Here is a 26,668-nt window from a genome sequence, read left to right as displayed (position 1 = left end):
GCTCCCTGCCCCCAACAAAACAGGAAACCAGCGCTGGGCTGCGGTTTCAGTATGTCAACAAATACCCCGAAGACGCTCGAGCGTTCGAAGGAGATAGGGCTTTGGGACGTCAGCCGCGCCCCGCGGAGCCCCGGCGTTCTCGGGAAGACCCCGGTGCAGGCAGCCAGGCGGCCACGCGGCCTGGGCCCGCGGCACTCGGTCGCTGCTCAGAACCCTGACGACTCCCGCGTCCCGGACCCGGGTTGGGACTTCCCAACGCCCCGAGCCAGCGAGGGAAGGAAACTCACCAGCGCAGCCACGAGCCGGGGGCACAGAGCAGGGGATGCGGGGTGTGATCAGACTTGCACGGCACGCTGTATGCCATGATCACTGTAACGATGCGTGTGCCTCATACGCACACAGATTCGCACATCAAATGCGCGCACACACGCAATCAACGAGGACAGCCGACGTCATGTGGGTGAAACACGGGCATCGTCCCGAGCCCCGAGGAGAACTATTTCACCCCGTCGGACCAGCCTGGTGACATAGTTTGGGGTGGCTGACGTCTCCCTGCCCGTTCTGATTTTTTTTTTCCGGCCACTCTCCGTTCCGTCCCTCGTGGCTTTGTAAATACACCTGTCCCCAGTGGGAGGCGAGCCCCCGACCGGCGTTTACCTGGTTCGGGCGATCTCCCCAGAAACTCGGGCCGGCTCTGGGCACCCGCGCGGGGCCGGCAGGAGCACCACGCTTCCCGCGGCGCCCCGGCCGCTCCTTTGTCCCGCTGCGCCAGCCCCACTCAGCCCAACGCTCAGGGAAACGAAGCAGCTCAATAAAAACTTTTGATATTAGTTTTTATGGGTATTTACACTCTAGTCAGGGGAGCTGAGTACGGAAGCTCCATTAATCAGCCCCTAACCTCGGGTTTGGATGCTCAGTTTATGGGTTGGGAAAGGGAGCCTGCCGGAAAGAAAGCCTAAGGATGGCCGGCTGATTCCGGAGGAATGAAAAGGGAGTCAGGTCCTTTTCCGTTCTTGGAAAAAGAAGATTAAATGGGGAACTCCAGGTGCCCCCAACTGACTTGAGTTTTTGTTCGAAACCCCTGGCAGGGATCATTTTTTCACCTTTGCCTAACAACATTTCAAAAAATCTTTTGATTATGGAATTTTCCAAACACACACTAAAGTATAATGAACCCCTATATACCCAATTCCTAGTTTCAACCACAATTAGCATTTTATCTTTTATGTTCTATCATCCACTTCCACTCTCCACCCCCCACCCCCCACCCCGGGGTATTTTAAAGTAAATCCTGGACATGGAATCATTCCTCTCCCAACAGGATTTTGAGGATAAATTTCAAGGTTGAGCTATATTACTCAATAAAAAGGAACTCTTCCTATGTCTGAGGGTAAGCGGTCAGCATGTTTGAACTTGAATTGTTCTGATTACAATCTAGAAAGAACTTGAGGGTCCACCCAAGAGAAATCTGGGCAAAAAAACGGGTTTGGGAGTGTAAGTGCATTTTGCCTGAAATTTTATATGTCTCTTCTTAATCGAAAATATATATGCATGAGGGAGACTTATGTTACCTTTTCCCATGAGTTTGTTATCCTTTAATGGAAGATTTGTACTGCTGCATTAGGATCTGGAGAGAGATGATAACCATGCCTCAGTCCTTTCTATGTTCCAAGTTAACTTATATCCCCTTCTGATGGAACAAATGACCATTTCCCATCGAAACACACCTCTTTTCCAGGTAGAAATCACAAAGAGATTTCTCCTGATTGACCTAGTAAGGAAATGTTTGTACTGGATCAGTAGCTTATCCCAGCAGCCATAGTTTTCAGGGAGAAATGCAATTCTATGTATTTGGAAACTCTACTCAGCAGTAACAGATTTTTTTTTTAATTAATAAAGGCATTGTGGTTTGCTTTGCTTTGTTTTAATTGAGTAGTCTAAATGACAACCAGCATGATCCTCCCCAACAAACTATGAGGGTGATCTAACTAAAAGCCTTGGCGACTGCAGAAAGCAAAGACGCAAAAATAAAAAACAGGAATCCATTGAACTTGACAAGACCTATACCAGGCAGCTGCTTAAGTTCGATGACCACTCATCTGAGTGAATATGGGTCGTCCTTTCTGTGGCCGAGTGTTGGGTTATTTTATATTTACACTGTTTATGATTCCTTAATTATCTTTTGTTTTGTTTTGTTTTTGAGGCATTCTTAGATACCTAGCATGCCTCTACTCTGGTATGCTTTCTACGCTAATAATATATGCTAACATAACTGCTCATTGTATTAGAAAAGATCTATTTGTCTAAACTTCCAGGGGGTATGTAATTTAAACAAGAGGGGAAATTATGTGCACAGATTTTATATAACTCACTGACAGTTCCAACTGTACCCAGCAAGGGTCCCTGGGGACATTGGTCATGAGTCCCTTCCCTGCAGGCTGTGGGGCATTACAGCAGATCAAATCCTACTGGTGCTTTGGGAACAGCCCCTCATTTTTGAGGGTCCTTGGCCTCCTGGCTCGAGGATGGAGTTCACCAGAGGGTTAGGGTTTGGGTCAGGGTCAGGTTGGGGACTGTGGAAGTATGAAGCTTCTGAGGAAGAGGGAGACAGAAAACAAATGCCCCAGAAAAGCTAGGAGACCAGGAAGAAGGGAGAGATGAGAGGACAGAAAAACAAGAAGCAAGGAAACCAAAATTTCCAACAAAAAGTCAGGCTACAGCAACCCAAAGCAGGCCTATGTTTTTAAAGATCTGCAGAAATTTGTTCTCTCCGGAAGCCTCTTCTCTGAAGCCTGGCTTGGGGCCCCCACTGGTGGTGAGGAGCAGACGCTTGAGCTACAAGGCTCCCTGTGATTTCTTTAGCTGCACAAAAATAATCTGGGTCTATGAGAAACTGATTGGGGTTCAGAGTTAAATATGGGCATGGACTCCTCTCCACAGGAGAGCCCAAGCAAGGAATTCTGGCTGGTATCAGCTGCCTCAGCACAGGTCCTGAGCCAGACTTGGGACAATCCCTCAAGCCTGCTAGCAATTACATGCTCTCAACCACTTTAAAAAAGGCCATATTTCTTTACATTTCTAGGACCTAATGTGGGGTTATGTCAGGTCATGGGACCCTTGGCTAGTGCAAAGTAATTTGATGTCACTGAGAGCAAGCACACTCGTTTGTCACCCCGAGGAATAGATGTCGCCACGGGTCTGAGCTGGGAGCAGAGCAGAGCAAGGTTGGCTGGGCCTGTGGGACCCAGTCGCGGTCCGGTGCTGGCTTAGCCGGGGCTGGGAAGGCGCTCTCAGGGTCATGTGCGTCAGTGCAGGGGAGTGGGGGCCAGCTCTATTCCAAGCACACATATCTGGCCATTGAACTCATGTGGAACCTTGACCACTCCGGGTCCTTGGATCCCAGGTTCATTTGCTATAGGATCCAAGTCTTAGTTTTTCAGCTCCCTGGAAGTAAAGCTGGTTAATCCAGCTGCAGTCCTTTCTCCCACCTCCCACCCATCGCTGCTCCATGCTCTGTATCAGATTCAATAAAGCTCAGGAGAGTCTCTGCATCTGAGGGAAAAGATTCATCCACCTGAGAGGTGACCTAGAGGGGAAGGCAAAAGGGGCCATAACCTTTACCAGCCTTTGGAGATGCACTTTGGTGTATGCTGGGGCTGGCTGACATCTTGGTGAAGGGCTTTAAGGTATTTGCCTAGAAAAATCTCCTTCACCATTTCCAATCACTTTCAGATTTTGAGGTGGTGGGAGGAGAAGACGAAGCCAAAGAAATGGGTTTCCTGAGCCTTCCTTTGAGAATCAGGGAGGATCCAAGCCCTGAGTGTGGGCAGGTGTGGGGAAGGCACCTTGATGTGCCAGAGGAGGAGGCCACTTCGGACCACTGTGGATTGAGCATAAGGTGGGGTCCTCTGACACAGGGCAACTATTGACAGTCATCACTGTCCCCTGTAGTTCCCACCTCAGGGTCTGGGGAGCCTCAGTGGAGCCCAATTGTGGCTAATAATTGGGTGCCTAATTGTGGCTCCATAAAATCCTGGGATTCGCACACTGCACTGTGGTGTGTACATATCCCTTGATGATACAGAAGGCATCCTGGCAATGCTTCTCCTCCCTGACAATTGTAAGATGATGTAATGCTACCATAAATAGAACCAGAGAGGGAGAACTGGGATCCAGCCCCACTGGTCAGCCAGGAGGCCCTGAGGAGGGATACCCTGCTTTAAATAGGCGACATGGGCCAACAGAAGAGCTTCGATTGGCATCTGTGAGGCAGATGGCAGAGTCCATCTCTCATCTCTCGTTCTGCCTGCCTTCAGGTTACACAGAGGCGTTGGTGAGGTGGCGAGAGCTGAGGTAAGAGACAGCATTCCACATGTGGTGCTCATTCCTGTGAGGCTGTGAGAGAACACCCAGTCCCCCACAGAAATTAGATAGTCGGGGCGAGAGGAAGCAGACAGGCGAAGTCCAGAGGCCCCATGAAAGAGATGGGGCGAAAATACTGCCTGCACGCACAGGAAGCTGGGCTCCTATAGCTCTGCAATGTGTCTGGCCATCAGCAACCTACAGGTGGCTAGGTGTCAAAGGCAAAGGCTGGGTGGGATGCTGTAATGATCTATTGGTCCCCAAAGTCACTCAGGACCCTAGAGGAGATCGCATATATGGTCGCTCCAGAACTCTACTCTCCCTGGGTTCTGGAGACCCAGGAAGAGATCAATGGGAATCCAGGTAACCTGGGCCCCATGAGCCCTCACCTGGCTGACCAGGACCTCACCCTGGAGAGAGGAGAGCCAATGAAAGCTGGACCTTTTCTGGCCGAGTTGGACAAAACGCCTGGGACCCTGACTAGGGATCCTCAAGACCGTTGCATGCTTCAAAGGGAGACCGGGAAGAGAGGGTTTTCTCTTTTCTGCCCTCCCACCCCCATCTAATCCAGGGGCAGTCAAGTAGCTACGGGTTGAGGCAGAGGATGCACGCAAGGCGGGCTGCAGTTGCGACCTCTTCCCACTAGAGGTCTTCCCAGTTAATCGGAATTGAAGGGCACTGTCTGCTCCCAGTGCCTGGAGACTCGGTTTCCCCACCACCGCCACTTTTTGAAGTTGCATTCCTTTGGGAAAGCAAAGCTTTTTCTTTCTTCTTAAGGCACCCTCCCTCTCCGTGCTCCAAATCCTGGCTCTGGGAATCCATCAGAATCAAATGCTGGCTCCCCGCAGGCTCGCATCGGGACCTGCTCAGGCCTTTGGAATCTTTATGACCTTTGAGGTGTTTAAATAACATGGCAAGGCTGAGTACACACCTCAGATTAAACTTTAATCGGCTGCAGTCAAGGTCGCCCAGGTGGTAAACGCCATTTCCTCCGACGTCTCCTGGCTTCCACTGTGGGGTGCAAGGTCTGGAGCTGAGGGCCCCACTGTGCCCTCCCTCCTCTGCCCAGAGCTGGATGGGAGTCAGGATGAGGGCCATCCCATAGGGGTCCAAAGAGGACTGAGGAAATAGAATCGGAGGCAGACACCTAGGGTGGGCTAATGACCCCAGAGCTATTTTTATAGCTACTAGACAGAAGAGTTAAAAATTCCAAGAAGCACTTCTAATTTTCCCCCAGCTGCAGAACTGTAGATCCAAAGTCCTAGCCGGTGCCTGAAGTATTTCTCCCAGCAAGGTTCTGGTCACCCAAGAAAGGTTGGGGGGTTGCCGGTAATAATGGTGCAGCTAAATTAGCTGATCATTTTGAAGGTAGTCAACCCAGGTGGAGGTAGGTCAGAATCTACCCAGGCTATAGTGGCCCTTCCTCTTGCCAGGCTACATAAAGTTAGCNAATAATTAGGATTACAGCTTTTTAATGTCCTATTTATTCTGAGTCATTAATTAACTTTAGGTCTTTAAAAACCAAATCATGTATTTGTTTGTTTATGTAACCCCTACATCCAACATGGGACTTGAACTCATGACCCTGAGATCAAGAGTTGCATGCCGTTCTCGCTGAGCCAACTAGGTGCCCCTGAACATAACTTTCTGAACCAATACACTCATAGAGAATTGTCTTGGGCAGTTATTTAGGAAGAAAATTCCAAGCTAGAACAGCATGTACAGTGAGGGCTACCATGGTGCTTTACAAAGCAGGGCGTGGGGGGTGCCTGGGTTGCTCAGTCAGTTAAGCGGTCCAACTGCAGCTCAGGTCATGGTCTCATGTTATTAGTGAGTTCAGGCCCCCTGTGGGGCTCTGTGCTGACAGCTTGGAGCCTGGAGCCTGCTTTGGATTCTGTCTCTCTTCCTCTCAAAAATAAATAGCCATTAAAACATTTTTTTAATAAATAAAAAAATAAAAAGGGGGTGTGTGTGTATATAGGGCTGAGACAATAAATAAGTAATCAGTAGCAGTGGGTTCCTCTGGGGAGAAGAACTTGGATCTGAGGATCTGGTAAAGAATTCACTTTTTGCTGTACAAGGTTTTTTTTTTAATTCATTTGAACTTTATAAAAAAATGTGTTTATTTATTTCTGAGAGAAAGAGACAGTGTGAGCAGGGGAGGGTCAGAGAGAGAGGGAGACACAGAATCTGAAACAGGCTCCAGGCTCTGAGCTAGCTGTCAGCACAGAGCCCATTGAGGGGCTCGAACCCACGAACCGTGAGATCATGACCTGAGCCAAAGTCGGATGCCCAACCGACTGAGCCACCCAGGCACCCCACAAGTTTTGTTTTTTTTTTTTATATTATTTGTAACGTGGACCAATTTTATGTGTTATCCACTGGGGTAACACTCTTCAGAAAATAGAGTGCCCCAATTATTTCATGGCCAAACATTTCCCTGGGGGATCCCCTCCACACATCAAACCAGACTTGGATTGGGGGGAGACACTGAAATAAGTCACCTTAGAGCTTAGACCTTAGCCTCACAGACATCCACTCAGATTGCCATCCTCTGGGAAGACGCCAGTGTCACCCTAACCAGGAAATGAATATGCCAATCCAGTATATGAAGTCCAGCCATTGATAGCAAGAGAACTCCATTGTCTCAAAATGAATTAAAGCCTGATCATAAAATTTTCCCCAACCCCTGAGTGTCTGAGTACAAGGGCTCTATGTACTCCTTCGGGCTAGAGATTTACTCTCATGACTCCTCGTCAGGGTGTGAATTGCAAATATCCTGTATGTGTGTATTTGGCTTATCAATTCCCCGTCCTCTAGTAACAGGAAGCTCCACATACTCGACTGGGGTGTTGACTTCTTGAGTTGGGGATAGTAATATTATCACTAACTAAAATTAATTTTAAAAGTACTTCTTCATGGAGCCTTTTGGGGGCTAGTAATGCTCTGTATCTTGATCTGGGTAGTAGTTACACAAGTGTATACACATATAAAAATTCAGCGAGCTAGGTGCTTAAGATTTTTATGCTTTGCTATATGTAAGTTATATGGCAGTAAAACAATTTTTTTAAAGTGCTTCCTCATAACGACCTGTGAAGTAGGTCCCGGGGTTATTATAATCTCTCCATTTTACAGACAAGGCAAGTAAGACTCAAGGGAAGTCAGAACGTCCCCGGCCTCCATGGGAGAACATAGCCGCTCCTAGTTTCCTCCTGGTCTTGCAGCTTCGGTAGAAAGCTTTTTCTTTTCCAGCACATTCCTCAGGTATCAGTCTAGAGATGCTCTTCTCAGGGTGGTGAGGCGGGAATTCTGACCGTCTGCGCCTTCTTCAAATTCTTTAGCCTTTGAGTAGGGAGAATATGGGAAGGGCACTGTGCCCAGAGGCTGTGAGGCCTACTTGGCCTCGCTAGCCTCCCTCTAATGAGGAAGGCGGCCTCCGGGGGTCGGAACAAATTTTCTTCCCCTTATCCAGTCATCCCTGCGAGGCGCACCCTGCAGCAGACCCCGAGGCCCGGGAGACCTCTCCAGGTGGCCACATCGTCCGGCCTGGCCCCCTTCTGCCCCCACAAAAAAAGCTCAAGAACACAGGCGGGGGTGGAGCAGGGGTGTTCTGAAATAACGGTGGCTCTAGTTAGATGGCTGAGGACATAGAAAGCGATTATTTATTCCAGGCACAGTCGCAGAAGGCTTCCAAAAATATCGAGCCGAGATATTTTATTGTCCCGCCTGTCTGCAGCCTGTAATTATGCGTTCAAGATGTTTAACGTGTGCAAATGCATTAGCCGCTTTCGCTGGCGAAAACCGTAGCTGCGCGAGCCGGGGAGAGGCAAATCTGGAGATAATTAGGTCGCACAGTCACAAACATTATTCTGCTCTTACTGTAAACGGCCCCGGCCACCTTTACGGGCCACCTTTACGAGAAGCCAGGAAAAGTTTCAGAGTCACTTGTAGAGCTCAGGCGGACAAACTGGCTTCTACCTTTCTTTCTCTCTTTGATTTCCCTCCCGTATTGTTCGAAGTGTCTATTGGGCCACTTCTGTGCCAGGTTCAGGGGCGCGCCTGGGAGAAGGCGCTGGCGGAGGGGCGCAGCGGGACGGAGGGCGCGGGTCCGCAGAGCCCGTGGCCCTCGAAGGCCCGGCCTGGCCCCGGAGGAGGCTGGGGCTGGTGGCCTGGGGCCCTCGCGTCTGTGGGCAGCCCCCCACCTCGGGCAGTCTGGGCCTCCCCCTCTTGGCGACTGCTCCGGTCTCTTCGGCACCCTCCTCACCTACCCATCAGGGCTCCGGTCCGCGCACCCGCAGTCCCCTCTCTGAGTTTGCTCCGGGTTCAAATGCGACCGCTAGGCCAAGGCCCCGGGCCTCGGAGCAGTTCTCAAAAGGCGCAGGCCGAGCCTTAACTGGGGCGGGGTGCAGGTCGGCTCTCACTGGGCTGACCCGGGGTGAACTTGCTATTTTGAGTCCCCTGTGCTAAGGGGCCAGGAGAACAGCTGGGACGGGGGACCCCCTCCTCCACCCCCAGGGCGGCACGTCGGCGCCCAAGGGCAAGTCCAGCGCTCCCCACCCCCACAGGGCGAAGGCCTGCGACAGGGGCTCTCCGGGAACCTTGTAAGGCCTTTGTGCTGGCCCCTCCCACTCCCCACCCTGCGACACATCCACCTCCGTCCCGTTTTCAGGCAGCGGCTGCGCCCGCCGCCGCCGCCGCTGAGTGAGAGTGACCGGTGCAGGGACAGTGGTCCGGGCCGGCCGGCCACCTTTGGGACAAAGGCGTATGTGTGCCCCAAAGCAGCTCTCGCCTTCCCAAATTTCCGTTTCAGCTCAGGCTTTTAGGACAGCAAGAACAAGGACGCGGTAGCGGCGCAGGGGCAGCGCTCAGCCGTGTAGCAGGGGGAGTGTGGCTCTGGCTCGGCGGTCCCCGGTCCCCGGGAGAGAAAAACCGCTTGCGGGGCTCGTCAGGGGCCGGTGGGGTGCCCGCCGGCACCAGGGCTCCTTTCCTGGAGGCGGGCAGACTCCCCTACGGGAATCAGTGGGTTTGGGCTCCCTTTAGCACAATATTCTGAGGTGGGCCTGTACGCTCTCATTTCTCCTTAGGAAACGACCACAGTTTGAAACTCATTTTAGGTCACCGATAAACACAACAAAAACAATCTGGCGATCATTTCGCGTTGAGAGGCACTTAGAATATCTGTGTGGGATCCGGGGTGCATTTTCTGAAGTCTGGCCGTGGCTGCCTCCAGGGTATGGAGAACAGGCGGGTGTGGAAGGATCTGGGAAGATGCCATAATCCCAGGGAGGGAAGTACAGTGAAGACAAACAAAACCTACCAGACCTGATTTATTTCTGCTCCAAGTGCATCATCCAGGGAGAATCCCTCTGGACTATAGTTACCTACCAATGGTGGGAGACATTCCCCGAAATGTGTGCTCCCAGCCTCCACCTTGAGGGTGCCAGCTTTGGCTGCAGGAGGCGAAGGGGAGAGGGAAAGCCTAGTGGGGGGTCTTGGGTGGCTTCAGCCCCAAATTCAGCCCCTCCCTTCTCTCATTCCCCTCCCACCCAGGGGGTTAGGCCTCCAGGTATAAGAGGCTTTGCTCCCAGGCCCTGTGTGGATGGGAAAGAGACACCGGGAAGTTTGAGGAAGGGTCTCACTAGTGGCTCTGAGTTCAGAGACCCCGGGGAGTGACTACCAGCCAAAGCCCCCGAAAGAACTTTTAGCCACATGCAGCGTCCCACACGCCTGTGACCTGGAAGACCTACAAAGTGCCATTTTCTAACCCNGGGGGGGGGGGGGGGGAAGGCCACTGTGTCTGCAGATGTCCTGGCTCTGTTCAAAATCAGTGCTCACAGAAGGAGGGCATGTGTCCTGTAACTGCTCTCCTGAATGTAATTTTTCCGTCTTTCTCTCATGTAGAATCGAAGGTTCTAAATGTCCTCCAAGCAGTCCTATATTTGATCCTCCCTATGGGAAGTGAATCTGATGATGGCCTTCCTTCTTCTCCTCCTCTTCTGTTCTCCAGGCCCCTCAAAAGAGCCCACAGAAACTCAGAAAGGCCCAGGGGGGGGGGCTCTTGCCTCTGGAAATGACTCTGCCTGGGACCCAGAATCCAGAAATAGCTAGTGGTTTCTCTTCAAAGTCGGCCTGGGTCCTGTGGCTGGGGGAGAGGCTAGGCCTGGCTGCCAAGGGGCCTCCTTTGCAGCTGCCCCCAGCCGGGGACAGGGAGGGCTCTCAGGAAAATGGGCGAATAGGGCCACCTGGAAAATTTCGATTTCTCAGCTCTCTAGATTCCCTGGAGGAGGAATTATCTGGTTGGGAGTGATTGCGGCCAATTCCAGTTTCCAGATTTGGCTTTCTGGCCCAGGAAAATTGGGGCCTTGTTTAATTCTATTCCTAGAAGTTATATGCTCATTCTTTGACTTTCTGTTTTCTATTAGCCAAAGAGAGACTTCACATAAGATAATCTCGGTCTCTCGCTCCCAACCTCTGAAACATGTAATTTGGGGGAGATATTGTATTTAAAATGCCAATCCCCGTAATGAGCCCGGTTTAGCAGTGTGAGCTCCCACCCTCCCCTTAATGAACAGAGCTGTCGAGAAATCATTTCACTTTGATCTAGTTTGTGACCTGATTTTTTGGCTTAAAGAAGACTGGGCGGCTAATTGGATTCTTCAGTTGCCTTTAATCTCCACCTCAACACTTGGAACCTGACCAAGCTGAATTAAAACGAGTCTGATAAACAAGATGTAGCTGGTTCCCAGGTTAACAGCAATGAGAAAATCCTCCCCCCCCACCACTGTGGGGTTTAATGATCACAGTGTGGTTGGCACCTCACAAAAAACATGAGGCTGTAGGGCCCCAGAACCTGCAGCACGGAAGTCTTCGGATCCTTTCCCCTTCCCTCCCGACACCCTGGATGTGGTTTAATTAGAAGGAGAAGGCCAAGTCGGGGGAGGTGGTGAAGAGCAACTTACAGTTGGTGAGAGAGGCAGGGTTGGGGGCTTCATCTCAAAGGGAGGCAGGATGTGGAGGAGATTTTTGTCCCTGGGAGAGGAAGCAGGCAGAGCCTTTGAGGGCCGGATAGTAAAGATCGCAATTTGAATTTCCAACTGTGTTCCAAGAGTGAGGAGGTGCAGGAGGGAAATAGGATATGAGGGGCAGGGTTATGCGGCCTGCAGGGCTGGGAATCCCGGGTTTTATTTAATCTTTTCAGATGCCAGGGTTTTGTGTTCTGGAGGCCAAGCAGGAGGAGGGAGTCTGCTGGGACCTCCCCGTTCTTAGTGTGGGGCCTGAGAAAGGGTTCTCTGGAGCTCCCTCGTGATGCTCTCGCTCGCTCTCTGCTTAAGAAGAAGAATTCTGGGACATTATTTCCTCTGAGGCGGTGGGAGTTTGGTTTACGTCAGGATCTCTTGACCTAGACACTATTGACATTTTGGGCTGGATCATTCTTTGCCGTGGGGGCTGTCCCGTGCACTGTAGGACATTTAGCAGCATCTCTGGCCTCTATCCACTAGATGCCAGTAGTGCCCACCCAAGTTGTGAGGAGCCAAAATGTCTCCAGACATTGGCCAATGTCCCCTGCGGGGCCACGACTGCCCCCAGTTGAGAACTACCAGTTTGGGTCTCTGTGACGCAGGCATTTCTGAGGAAAAAGGGGAGTGCTTCACATGGAATGATCTTTGTGGGGTTTTGGAGAGCCGGGGAAGCAGGATGGGAGACTCCCTCTCCCTCTTTGACTTCTCGGGCCATTTGGATCATGAACATGTTTTCAAGGGCTGTCTTAAACCTCTATTGCAATACCTGCATGAAGCGTTTGGACAAACATGTAGTTTCCAAGGCACATAATCCAGACCTTTAGACTCACTGAATCTGGTGTGTGTGTGTGTGTGTGTGTGTGTGTGTGTGTGTGTGTTTCGCATAGATGCTTGGAGAGAGAGATCCAGGAGACTCACTTTTTCCTGCAGCCTTGAGTAGAAGAAAGTGCCTTCCTTAGCATACCTGGTCTTGGAGTGGGGAATGGCTAAGCTCTTGGACAACCTGAGCTGTTGAGATGCTCAGGGAATAGAGAACCTATTGCAAACATTGAGGTGAGAGCTGGCCTCTAGGATTCGCTTAGGCCGATTCTGATCCAGTAAGTGGCCCTCTAGCCCTGTAGCAATCCCTTTCCTCCAGCCCTTAGACTCAGCCAATCTGACTCTGGGCAACCTCTTCTCACCCAGAGTTTCTGGGAAGTGTAAGGTCCAGGAAAGTGTGAGTTTGGCATAATTTATTGAACATTTGGCATTATTATTACAATGCTGATGGAAAATAACAAAAAAGGAATTTGACCACAATCCAGCCATCTCAACCAAATCCTCCTTCCCTCCCTTTTTTCTCCTCCTCTTTTCTGCCTCCCTTCCTTCCTTTCTCTTTCCTTTGAATTTTCCTTCCAGAATGTGTCTACATACATACAACACAAATGAAGAAAAGGAAAGATGGAGAACAATTGGTTAATTCTAGGGATAATTCTATCAGGCTTGAAATTTGATAATATGAATAGGGTTAAATCGAGTGATCCTTAGTCTCGCCTCTAGAACAGATTATAACCACGTAGAAGTAGCTAGGCATCTTTAGGAATTGGGGTCTCAAATGTATTAAGCTTTAGGTACTTGACAAAGATCATTGAGTGAGTGCTTACAGAGTGCTAATCACTTTACAAACAATAACTCATTTAATCCGCTTAACAACTCTAGGAACTATTATTACCATCACTTCCGTCTCACAGATGGGGAAACAGAGGCACAGTCAGGTTTCGTAACTTGCCTAAGAGTACCCAGCTAGTAAGGGGCATTGGGTCCAGGGGCCACATTTTCAACCGCTAATCTCTCCTGCCTCTTGTGAATGCATCCGGTAGAGACAGTGGTCCAGAGGACAAAAGTTGGCGAGGTGGGCATCTCTGTGCTCAGCAGATAGACACTGCTCTAGAAGCCTCGCTCTGCACTTCAGAGCCAGATTCTCTGTCAACAGCGGGTCTATTAATAGAAGCTTTTTCTGATGANACCAGGGTGTGCAGATCGGTCGGAGACGGTGAAGAGGCCGGTGGACAGATGGACGGTCGCTGCCGGGAGGACAGGAGGGGCCAGGCAAACGACCGCGAGAATGAACCTGAAGCCCCAGGGACCCGGGCTTCAGAGCCGGCGGGGACCCCGTGAGCCGGTGCGGTGGAGTGGCGAGGCCTCCTCCGTCCCCGACTGCGTCCCCGTCCCCGGAGCTCGCTCCGGGTTGCAGGCTATCGCAGAGTCGCCTCCCGCCCGGCCTCCTCGGCCTCCTCGCCCAGGGCGCGGCAGCTTGCGGGGCGGCCAAGTCGAAGTGGGGCAGTGATCCGCCGCGGAGAGGAACCGAGGCTCCCGGCTGCGCGACTTAACCCGCTGCGGGACCCGGGCAGAGGCGTGAACTTCTAAGAAAGGTTAATAGTGACAACAGTAACAATATGCTGTGCGTTTGCTCACCCCACGTGATAGGAGCCAAATGAGATCCTTGATTCGATAAACACGCAAGTGATACCCACCTACTACCTGACAGGCACTGCACTAGGCTCTTTCATTCTAAAATATTTCTTTATTCCTGTCTTTTTGGATAAGTTTTATTGTAATATCATGTACAAAAAAAGTGCCTAAAATCAACAAAATATCACAACATGAACACACCTGTGTAATGAGCAACAGATCAAGAAGCGGAACACACCCAGCCTCTCACCACCCACCAGGGGAGCCACTACGCTGACATCTGACACCCACAAATAGTTCTTTTCATTCAACAAATAAATGATTCCCGAAGGGCATTGTACACAACCAATAGAGTGCTGTTAATAAGAGGCTCCATTACCTAAGTGAGTTACTGTTGAGCCAGGACGGGATTTGTGGGAGTACTTGCCTTTCCTGGATCTTTTCAAGGGACTGAAGCCCCGGGTTCTCACACCCACCCCTACACAGACCACCTAGGCACCTCCTGTGATCCCTGGGGTTCCTTGGTGGAATGAGACCTTTCCCTCTGAGGATCCTTCCTTCTGTGACTAATGAGAGTGGGTAAATATTATTCAGAAATACGAGGGCAATTCGGAAAGATGGCTTGTTGCAGTGTTTATTGTTACTAAAACCAATACTATTAATGAATTTATAATAATAACAACCCATGTTTGAAGGTGAATGTCTCCAGTCTGAGGCTCCTCATAAATGTGGGGCCTGGGATTCATCATAAAACCTCAAAGAGTTTCCATGGCTCTAAGAAAGAACTGGGGACTTCTTTAGAAATCTTCAGAGGAGAGTGTTTCTGCCTATAGCAGCAGCGTCTTCCTATTGAACAGAACCTGAAGTCCCACAGGATGGTAGATGAGAATGGCCCACCTTCATTGTTACCATGTGCGGCCATGAGTCCCAACCTAAAAATTGTTAACAGCGGGAGAGGCACGGATCCTAAGGAGTTTTTTTCCCTGCATGTTCTCTTCCTATTAGACAAGGTAATGAGTGATGCTCTAGCCTCTTTTCTTAGGTTGCCTGGCCTGGGTTTGCATCAGGATAGTGCCCAGGCAAGTCTCTTTGAACATCAGAAGTCTTTAGCTATAGAACTGAGACCTCCATGACACCAGCTCTTTCCCAAAGGAGTTAGATGTCCCCAGAACAGGAGCAGCATCCGGTATGGAGAAAATGACAGAGTAACAATTCCTCATATACAAGCGGGGATTTACAGTTGACAAAGCACTGACTATTTCTCCATCTATTTGGTGGACTTAATGTGAATACTTTCCTGGGTTTTGTTTCTGTGATGATGGAAGGGTGTGGGATACAAAGACCCCTTGATAAGTTTGAAGATGACTTTGGCTTTAGCTCTAGAGTCACACAGATTTAGACTTGAGTCCCCCTCTGCCATATACTTGCTTTGTGACCTTAGGCAACTCTGTTCACATTTCCTTTTTTTTTTTAATAAATTTTTTTAATGTTTTCTTTCTTTCTTTTTTAAATATTTATTTATTTATTTATTTACAAATAGTTTATTGTCAAATTAGTTTCCACATAACACCCAGTGCTCATCCCCACAAGTGCCCTCCTCCATGCTAATGTTTTATTTATTTCTGAGAGAGACAGCGTGAGCAGGGGAGGGGCAGAGAGGGAGGAAGACACAGAATCTGAAACAGGTGCCAGGCTCTGAGCTAGCTGTCAGCACAGAGCCTGACATGGGGCTTGAACCCACAAACCGTGAGATCATGACCTGAGCCGAAGTCGGATGCTTAACCGACTAAGCCACCCAGGCGCCCCTCTGTTCACATTTCTAAACTTGTGTCCTCAACTTAAAAATGTATATGATAGTATCACCTAGTTAGCCCATAGGCTGTTGTGAAGTTTAAATTCTATGACACAAATAAAGCACTTAGCCGGTGCTTAGAGCATTGTAGGTATAATAATAGTTAGGTTTAACTATATATACATTATCAATGTTGTTATGTAATATCATTCTTATAGACATGGCGGAAGTCATTCTGATTTGACAGGTAACAGAAAGTGTTGAACTACTAACATATGCTGTATCATGCATAAATCTTAAAAAAATTATGCTAAGTGAAAGAAGTCGGACACGAGATCACCTATCATATGATTCCATATATCTAAAATGTCCAGAAAGGGCAAATTTATAACAACAGAAAGCAGATTTATGGCGGCCTCAAGCTGGAGGTGGGAAGGGAGATTAACTGTAAAAGGGCTTTAGAGAAGGCTAAAAATGATCTAAAACTGATTTATTTTGTGCTCACTTCGGCAGCACATATACTCAAATTAGAATGGTACAAAGAAGATTAGCCTGGCCCCTGTGCAAGGATGATATGCANATATGTTCAGTATTAAAAAAAAAAAAAGGATTTATTTTGATGATTGCGCCGCTGGGCAAAGTAACTAAAAATCACAGATTTGTACACCCAAAATGAGTGAGTTTTATGATATATAAAGAATAAAGTTTTAAAAAATTGTAATTTTTATTTATTTTTGAGAGACAGAATGTGAGCAGGCAAGGAGCAGAGAGAGAGAGACAGGAAGACGCTCCAGGCTCTGAGCTGTCAGCACAGAGCCTGATATGGGGCTCGAACCCATGAACTGTGAGATCATGACCTGAGCTGAAGTTGGACACTCTACAGACTGAGCCACCCAGGGGCCCCAATGAAGTTGTTTTAAAAACTCAGAAACTATCACAGGAGAAGGGGAAGAACAGACTCCAGGTTGTCAATGAGGNGGGGGGGGGGGGGGGAGGGGGGCTAATGTAAAAATATTCATTAAATAAGAGAGAAATAAATACAATTGGAAGAATGTAGAGATGGTAGTACCTTAAGGAAGGGAAAATGAAGAAGGATAAGCTTTTTTGGGGGGGTACAAAAAAGTAGTAATTGTGACTGTTATTCAACTTGTAGTATTATAAAAGCCTTTATATTCTTGGGGTGCCTAGCTGCCTCAGTAGAGTATGTAACTCTTGATATCAGGGTCATGAGTCTGAGCCCCACAGTGGTCATGGAGCCAACTTAAAATAATAAATAAATAAAAAGAGAAAGCTTTATATTCTACAGCTTTCTTAGTATTCTACAAAGCTTAATCACTTTCTAAAAGCTTTATACACATCATCTGGTTTAAATTGCATAACATATTATAAAATGAGTGCTATTATCCCCATTTCAGGGGTCATGAACTTGAAGCATGGAAGAGTTAAATAACTTGACCAAAGTCATAAGCTAACACATGGCAGTGAAGATGGGAACCCAGATAATTTGTTCCAGAACACCTGCATTTTACAATGATGCTTCTAGTGCATCTGAAAGTGAGGAGAGGGACATCAGACTTCTGAGCAAAAATTGAGGTGTGTGTGTGTGTGTGTGTGTGTGTGTGTGTGTGTGATCCTGGGATATTCTGAGGCTTTACCTAAGGAAATATGATGTTGATTTATGTAAATAAGAACCATATCAGACATGTTGGTGGGAGTGGACCCTCTCAGTTTATTGCTGCTAGGTGCCATGTTTTTATATGACTATTTAAAAAGGTCAGACAATGGGGCGGCTGGGTGGCTCAGTCGGTTAAGTGTCCGACTTCGGCTCAGGTCATGATCTCATGGTTTGGGAGTTTGAGCCCCACGTGGGGCTCTGTGCTGACAGCTCAGAGCCTGGAGTCTGCTTCGGATTCTGTCTTTCTCTCTCTCTGACCCGCTCCTGCTCACACTCTGTCTCTCAAAACTAAATAAACATTAAAAATTAATAAAAAGGCCAGACAACTTCTTCATGTCTGCATGTTTGAAGTGTGGCGGTACTTATTTCCCATAGTATGAATTGAACTCATGATTCTGAGACAACATTCAGACTAATTTATACAATCCCAGAATCCAGCCCATGGTCCTCTCTCCCAGCCTCTTTCACAGTGTCCCTCCTTCAGCCGACAGTGCCCATCCCACTCCAATTTCTGTCCCTGGAAATCCTGCTCAACTTTTCAGTGGTATTTCCTTCACAGAGTATAACACTTTTCTGGATTAAATAGAAACAAGAACTGTGTTTTAAAATGATCTCTCATGGTTAGCTGCATTGAGAGAGAATACGTGCTACATTGACACAGAGCTTAAGAAGTAATGGATTAAAAACTGCAATCCTTTCAAGGGCATAAAAATATAAATAAATTTAAAAAAAACTGCACCTAATCGTTTTGTTTGAGTAGTACAAGTAGATAAAGTGGAAGTAATAGTCTCACTTCTTTCATTCTTTTGGTTTAAAAGATTTAAAAAACTGTTTGCATACATGAAACAGGCAATTTGTAAGTTGAAAGGAAAGGAATTCAAGTCTCTTAGATGCTGTTACAGGGATGAGAGGAGGTTGAAGAGACAGTTAACGTAGTAATGAAAAGATCAGAGAGCGCTGGGCAAGTGATAACGATCTAGTAGTCTGAGCATGGGAAGGGATATGATTTTTAAAAATCTTTATTGTTTTCAGTATGTGGGAAATACAAAATTAATGCATGCTTACTTTAAAAGAAATCCAACTTTCTTTAAAATATATAATGTGGGAAGTTAATATTCCACTACCTCTCTCTCAGGATCACCCCAAAGATAAACCATAACAGTTGGGTATATATTTCTCCAGGTGTATGTACATATAAAATATACACATATTTCCCTTATAACCATCTATGAAATAAGAAGCCATTAATCATAGCTGAGTTGTAGACATTTACTTACAATTTTTTTCCTGCACTTTAATGAACGTGGAATCATACCATATTTACTTTTATAACTCACTTTTTCATTTAATGTAAGCTTAGACTCGTTTGCCTGTGAACACATCTCTTCTACAGAGTATTTCTTGGAAAAAAAGAGAGTATTTCTTGGTATGTAAACTCACTATATATTCAACCATTTTATCTATATATTGATGAACAGTTGGGTTATTTCCACTTTTTTGTCATCACGAAAATGACGTAGTAAATATTTTTGAATGCATCGTGCAGGGAAAAATTCAAAACGTGAGGTTGAGAGGACAAACGAAGTAACACCTGTAAATTCGTAAATGTCAAAATTCCCTCCGAAGAGGTTTCATCTGTTTTTGTTTGTTTTTCCATCTTCAAAGTTCTTTTGGACAAACAGAACTCTGGATTATACAGAAAACAGGCTTCTTTATTTGAACTTGACAGAGCATCACCTCCTTTGGGCTTGGCTGGACTAGGTGAGGGGGCTTTGAGAGGAACACCAACGTCAGCGAGCGACATTGTGTGCCAGAGCCGAGTGGCAGGTGGAGCAAGGACCCCCGCGGGTCTCGGGGGTCTCGGTGTGTTTGCAGGGCTCTCCAGGAGCCGGAGCCCCCCCGCCGCCTGGAGCCCGAGGCTTTCGCAGCAGATGGAGAATCCATTTTTAAGTCCGGGCAAGAAAGGGCTCAAGGATCGAATTTCCTCCCAACAAATACGCATCGATCGTTTCGGGGCATTCCCTGGCTGCAGCGCCGGCCCCCTGCCCTGCCCGCGCCACGCCCGCGACGCGAGTTGCCCACCCGNCGGGCCGTGCGCGCTGCCGGAACTGCGGGAGCCGCCTGGAGCCGCATCGCTGGCGCGCGCGGCGCCACCCGCACCTGCCCGCGGTGGTGTTTGCCAAGTGCAACCCCGAGCCTCTCGGGGTCTCGGGTTTAGCTGCACCCACGAGGCGGGGGACCCGCAGCCGACGCCTGAGCACGGCGACGGTTCAGTCCCTCCCTGCCCACAACACATTTCTTTTCTGCCTGCGATCCGCAGGCCCATCCTTGGGTGGAGACTAGGCCCCGCCTCTGGTAGAGGAAAATAGGCCCCGGCTGCCCTAGACCGGTTCAGGTGCTCTGGGGAATCTGCAGCTGGGGTAGGAGCGGCAGCGATGTTCAAGTGCAGGCTAGGCAGCCCGCCCTGGGCCAGAATCATCTGCGTTCCCCACGTAGGGGACACTGCATCCACCACTCCTCCCTGCCAGGGCCCCACCTGGGTCCGTGGGCTGCAGAGGACTCCATAACTGGCCTAGTAGGCCACTGCGGGACTAGAGCCAGGGGCCAATACAGAATCTTATAACAATTCAAATTAGCCGCCAACATGTAAAAACATTTGAAAATGAAATATCTGGCCATACATACAATCAGCTCTGTAGCTGAGAATCTGCCATCCAGTCTTAGCGATTTTCTAACATGACCAAGGAATGCTTGGTCTTTCTCATTGCTACTACCAGGCTGCTGCTATAGGCGTTAGTATGTATCCCTGGTGGAGTCACAGAATGCCATATTGGGGGCACCCTAGTAAACAAATCCTTTGGGGCGTCTGGGTGGTTCAGTTGGTTAGGCATCAGACATCGGCTCAGGTCATGATCTCAGGGTTCAAGAGCTTGAGCCCCACATCGGGCTCTGTGCTGACCGCTTGGAGCCTGGAGCCTGCTTCAGATTCTCTGCCTCGCTCTCTCTCTGCACCGCCCCCACTCATACTTTGTCTTTCTCTCTCTTAAAAATAAACAAAACTTTAATTAAAAAAAAAGAAAAGAAAAGAAAACAAATCCCTTTAGCTTCCTCTGATGCTCCATGCTGTGAGTTGGTCAAGGTCTCCAAGTGTGTGGCAGAGTCGAATTGGCACTCTGTTCACTGATGAGGGCCTAGAAGAGTGGAGCGTCTTATCCAAGGTCACCCAGCCAGGGGATGGCAAGGGCAGGTCTAGAGCCTTCCTGAACCATTGGCCAGTTTCCTGGGCTGCCTGGGGCCTCAATGCAGCACAGCCATTAGCCACAGATGTCACACGTGATTCTTACCTGGGCTCTTGGGCTTTTGACCTAGTAATCATTGGTCAGACCAGCCAAACATCTCTGGCCTCTATCTACACCTACAGAATGGAGACAGTAGTCCATAGGGGCTGGTGTGCGTCTTAGTTTCAGTTTTCAGGTGCTGGGTTCTTGTGTACAAAACTTTATAGACCTGTGGGTAGCTGTTCCTTATCCTCACGCACAGCCTGAATACAGACCCGGCCAGAACTACAGCAACTGTACTTGAATGTGCTAATCTGATCCCATTGGAAATTGGTGCATCTCGCCATCAGGAAAATTTCCCCAAACCTTCAAAATTGCCACATGCAGGGTAGATGGAAACCAGAAAAGTAACAGCCACACCTATGGCCAGCCCTGTCATGATTTTGAGGCTTGTCCTCCATTTTTTCACTGGGGAGCCAGAAAGCATTGGCTAGACTAGCACAGGGCCCCCAGTGGTGGAGGCTCCCGTACCATAAAACCAGTACAGGGAAACACGGTGGATGGAGAATGAGTTGTTAGAGATAATAAGTGGTGTGGGACAGGAGAAACCCTTCTGAAATGGCTTTTTATTTTACGTACGGGCATTTCCCACCCAAGGCTAAAGCATGTAAAACAGGCCAGGGATCCTGATGTTTCTCCATCAAGGAAATAAAAGTTTGAGGCATTCATGTTAAGTAAGCATATGGAATATCTATCTATATCTGCATTAGCTCTTCAGACATATAAGTGAACAGCTTACAACCCCCCCCTTTTTTTTTGTGAGAGAGGTTCAGTTTGGATTTCAAATCAAGAAGGCTTAACAATGCCCACTCTATATGAAATTACCACCCCATTTTAATAAGTTCCAAGATGGTTTAATAGCTCCCTTGAAGTCTCACGGCAAACTGAGAACAGAATAGAATCAGAAGAGTCCAATGTTTTTTTGCAACTGGTCTTCTGAGAAAGGCTTGTTCATTGTCATTCTATCTCCCAAGAAACTTCTCATTTGCCTTCTTCACAACCCCTCAACAATCTCTCACTGAGATGTTATCACTGTGCAGGTAAAATAAATTCTTTTTTTTTTTTTTTTTTGAGAGAGAGAGAGAGACAGCATGAGCAGGGGAGGATAAGAGAGAGAGGGAGACACAGAATCTGAAACAGGCTCCAGGCTCTGAGCTAGTTGTCAGCACAGAGCCCTATGCGGGGCTCGAACCCACAAACCGTGAGATCATGACCTGAGCCGAAGTTGGATGCTCAACCAACTGAGCCACCCAGGCGCCCCTAAAATAAATTCTTATAAGTGGATAATGTATACCTAAAAAGAATTAGTCCGCGGGTGGTGCTTTAGCAACTTTTTCTTTGGTTCACCGCCTGCCTGGAAAAAAGTTTAGCGTAGCCTGAAGTTCTATGAAGATGTTACATAATTTGTCATATAGATTTCTGTTTTGTAAGGGAGCTGCCTGGAAGCCATATGACATTCCTGCTGACATTCAGTCTGCTGAATTTAGTCTTAGGTCTACCAGTTGCTGGAGAGGTAGAGGAATGTGATGTTTAGACCTGAAAGCCGTGTGGACAGCTGAAGTTTGGTTGCTCTTTCATCATGAAAGAAGGGTAGACAGCTGTCTCTGTCACAGTAACTCTGTTACCAACTGACTAGCACAGTGTAGGGCACGCAGTAGGATCACAGTAATTATTACTTAGATTGAGTCAAGACAAAGTGTCCTTTGGGAACTTCTGGAACTTTCACCAGGAAGATTAATCACATCAGAGTCTTCCGCTGGGCATAGGAATAAGAAGCTGGGAGGAGAGGCTGGTGAGGAGGATTCAGGTAATTTTGCTTTCCAAGTTTGCTGTGCCCTTAAGTCAGCTCTCTGGAGAAAGGAGAACTCTTGGTAATGTATTCCGTCCATCTCCCAAAATCCCTTAATTAAAAATTGCCCAACATGGCGTCCTCCTTGCATCCCTTACACTATTCACGTCCCATAGATACTGAAGAAAGTCCCCACGCCACCATAACTTCCTCTCCTCCCTCAAAATAGAAAAGAGACTGGCAGGAACCATTCTCATTTGGCAATTCACAAGATTTGTGGGATTAAACCAGGGACATTACTGTGAGGCACTGGGCAGGCTGCTTCACAGGTAACCATGTGAAGGGAGCGAGAGGTCTTGGAGGCCTTCTCAACTCCTGCTCTCCTCCTGTCCTCGAACCTGTCTCCAGCCCTCCTAGGATAGTCGCAAGGTGCTGATGTGTCACTAAGGACTGAGCAGGCAATGGCTTAAAATGTGGCTCCTCCCAGAGGGCGTACTCCTTAATGAGCAGAAGAAAACCTTTATGAGTTCAAAGATTACAAGCTAAACTGGCAGGCAGTTGGGCTCTATTTGGGGCAATAACTACGTGGAGAAGGTAAGGCAGCTGTTATTCACACCCATTTTACATGGGAGTAAACAGGACCTCCTGAAGGTTCAGGGAGTCGTACACGCCCACTTGCGGTGGGGCCAGTAGTGAAACCCTGAACACGGGATGCAGTCACTGGCATTCTTGCTCCAGGCAGAGGGCTCTTGCTTCACTCCTCTTCCCTTCATTCCACAAATTCACAGAACTCCCTTGGGCCCGCATTCAGGGACGTAACACACCACTGTAATAACAGTAATGTCTATTGAGGCTTACTATATGCCAGGTACTTTTTTAAGTGCTTTATATGTACTAACTCATACATAACTCATTTTGTCGTTGTATGGCTCCATTTCACAAAGGAAGAAACTGAGGCTTAAAGAAGTTGAGTAGCTTGTCCAATGTCACACAGCTAGCTAGCACAGGGAGCAGCACAGTTGGAATTAGAACCCAAGCAATCTAACTTGAGTCTGTGCACTTAACTGTTATATATTATACTACATCACCACTACATTGATTATTATTTGTGGACATCTGTCTATGCCTTTATTTTTTTTTATTTTTAATTTTTTAAATTTATTTCTGAGAGAAAGAGACAGTGTGAGCAGGGGAGGGTCAGAGAGAGGAGATACAGAATCTGAAGCAGGCTCCAGGCTCTGAGCTAGCTGTCAGCACAGAGCCCGATGCGGGGCTCGAACCGTGAGATCATGACCTGAGCCAAAGTTGGATGCTTAACCAACTGAGCCACCTAGGCGCCCCTGCCTATGCCTTTACTACCATAAAGGGACAATTCCATTAGCACACGAGACATGTTTTGATTTCCTTCTCACTATCCCAGATCCCAGTGAATGGAGTTACAGAAAGGACACAGGATCCTGGATCTATGACGGCACAGCAAAGATGCCACCCAGATAATTATTTTATTATGCACTTAGCATCTCCATATTTGTTGAACTCCAACAAATGCCTGAATGCACGAAAGCCATGTAGTTATTTATTTCTGGGAAATGTTAGTCACCATGCAGGGAAAGGGGTACAAACATATTATCGGTTCCCTGGGCACCATTCCCCTTCGCTTTATGTTGTCTGCTGGTTCTCAGTCACCAAGGGTGTCATATTGGAAAAGGAGACTCACAGACATAGGAGGTGAAGTAGGGACTCTGCCAAGGTGGGACAGGGGGAACGTACTTTCACTGAGGACCCGCTGTAGGCCAGGCGCTGTGCTAGGGCCTCTTCCATTTGGTCTCTCATTAAATCTGCTCTGAGAGGCAGGCGGCTTGTTTCTTAGATCCGACATCTTGCAGCTTTGGTCTGCTCAAGGTCGCTGGCTAGTAAGTGCCAGAGCTGGGGTTCAAGCTCAGGTCTGTCTAGCTTCCAAGCGTACCCTCCTACCTTGTCACCAACTGTCTTTGAAGTATCAAAAATCTTGGCCGGGCAAGTTTGAGAGCACTCCTCCACCATAAGTTCTGTTCTCATAGCAGCTACAGATTATCCTCTACCTTTCAAGGTCCCTGGAAATCTGCCTCTCTCTCTTCTGGACTCAAAATCCAGGCCTCACTGCACTGTAGACCAGCTCCTTGCTGCTTCTTTCTTGCTAGATCAGAAAATCTTAGAATCTACCTCCCTAGGGAAAGTGGATTTATAGCTATTGGAAATTAAACTGCATATTTACAAGCCTGGGGTTTTCTTTGGCTCTTGTTTATCTCAGGCCTGTGGGACCGCAGGCCAGCTGCTTAACCTCTTCTGCCTCAGTTTCCTCACCTATAAAGGGGGGACACCCATGCTCCCCTCTGAGGATTGTTGTGACACATACATGAAAGTGTGCCCGTCATGCTCTTATCTTAGAGCCTGAGCACATGAGCTTTTCCTTTCTCCAGTGCCTATCCTGGGGGAAAATGAGGGCTGTGATGGAAGGAAAAGCTGATCCAAAGAAAACTGGTCAGTTTTTGGAGGTCATCTGGTTCTTCGGTGGCTGATGGGCTGTATTTAAGATGAAAATCATGGCCTGCTGTTGCCCCTTGTGAAAGCACAGACCCCTTCCTCAGGGCCAAGACCAGGGCAGAGTTACATCCTGGATCCGGGTTCCTTTGGCCCTTTCCATGCCTATTTTTAAAACCATGACCTTTCTTTCCTCTTCTAATTCTTTCCAAGAACAGTAAGGCTGACTCTAGAATAATTAGGAAAACATTCCAAAGTTGACATACTGCCAAATAATGGAAGTTATGAAACAACTTTAAGTCCGTTATAATAAGAAGTTGCAGGGGCGCCTGGGTGGCTCAGTTGGCTGAGCGCCTGACTTCGACTCAGGTCAGGATCTCAGTTTGTGAGTTCAAACCCCGCCTCGGGCTCTGTGCTGACAGCTTGGAGCCTGCTTCAGATTCTGTGTCTCCCTCTCTCTCTGCCCCTCCCCCCCACTTTCTCTCTCTCAAAAATAAATAAGCATTAAATATTTTTTTCTTAAGTTGCATTGATAGCACGTTAGGTCTTGCATATGTGTAAACTGGTAGTTTTTCACAACTGTCAGCCTTTCCTTAGAGCACCATTGGTATTGTCAGGCTTTAAGGGTGAGACAGGAAGTAAGAATGATTCATTCACTCTGTAGGATTCTCTACGAAATTCACTCTTGCCCATGAAAAGTCTGAGATTTTGCTTCCTATTGTGGCACTGTGACCTTACCCAAGTCCTCTGAACTCTCCGAATCTTGACTTCCTCAACTGGAAACTGAAAAGAACTTCATTTTCTGGCGTCTTCTACCTCATTAGGGACCTCAGGAGGAGCAAACAAAACACTAGACAGAGAAGTCCTTTGCGGCAGCCTAAACTAAGGGAGACATGTCAAGGACGATGACACATGAAAGTGTGTCTGAAGTGAGCTGAAAGAAAAAATAAGAAACAAAGACAAAGATGTCCAAAGGAGTAACGGTGTTTCTTGCTTTGCCATTCATTAGCTGCAGGGTTTGGGTGGAGGAGCTTAACCCCTCCGGATCTTAGTTTCCTCTCTGTAAAGTGGGGATTATATTAATAGCTGCTATTCCTGTTAGATGGGATTATTTTATCAAATGGGGCAGTGGGTGTGAAAATGTTAGCTGAATAGGAAAAGACCAACTGTTAACTATTATTAATATTACTAGTAGTCATGCCTGGTGAGGTTGTAGTATTATTCTAGGATTTTGACTAGTTTAGCCATGTTTGGAAATTAAATCAGTCCTTTGAGATTCCAGGTCATGACCTGTTGGCTTCCACAGGCGGGGACTGAATCCAGTGAGTAGGAGCCTGGCATCTGGCATCCCACTACTGGGTGGCTCAGTCAGTTAAGTGTCCGACTTTGGCTCAGGTCATGATCTCATGGTTTGTGGGTTTGAGCCCTGCATCGGGCTCGGTGCTGACAGCTAGCTCAGAGCTTGGAGCCTGCTTCAGATTCTGTGTCTCCCTCTCTCTCTGCCCCTCCCCCCCCACTTTCTCTCTCTCAAAAATAAATAAGCATTAAAAATTTTTTTCTTCAGTTGCATTGATAGCACGTTAGGTCTTGCATATGTGTAAACTGGTAGTTTTTCACAACTGTCAGCCTTTCCTTAGAGCACCATTGGTATTGTCAGGCTTTAAGGGTGAGACAGGAAGTAAGAATGATTCATTCACTCTGTAGGATTCTCTACGAACTTCA

The 26,668-nt window shown here is 47.9% G+C and overlaps 1 non-coding gene across 1 annotated transcript; it reads left to right on the top strand.

The window, feature by feature from the left end:
- The first annotated feature begins 16,121 nt into the window (after positions 1 to 16,121).
- LOC144241042 (U6 spliceosomal RNA) lies at positions 16,122 to 16,228 on the top strand. The gene has a single exon (XR_013337953.1). It is a non-coding gene; the product is annotated as a U6 spliceosomal RNA (small nuclear RNA).
- The last annotated feature ends 10,440 nt before the right edge of the window (positions 16,229 to 26,668 follow it).

This window comes from Crocuta crocuta, unplaced genomic scaffold (assembly GCF_008692635.1).
Source record: "Crocuta crocuta isolate KB4526 unplaced genomic scaffold, BGI_CrCroc_1.0 scaffold197, whole genome shotgun sequence".
Taxonomy (NCBI): Eukaryota; Metazoa; Chordata; class Mammalia; order Carnivora; family Hyaenidae; genus Crocuta; species Crocuta crocuta.
The sequence above is the reverse complement of the archived record's forward strand: the minus strand, read 5'-3'. Positions and strand labels throughout refer to the sequence as shown.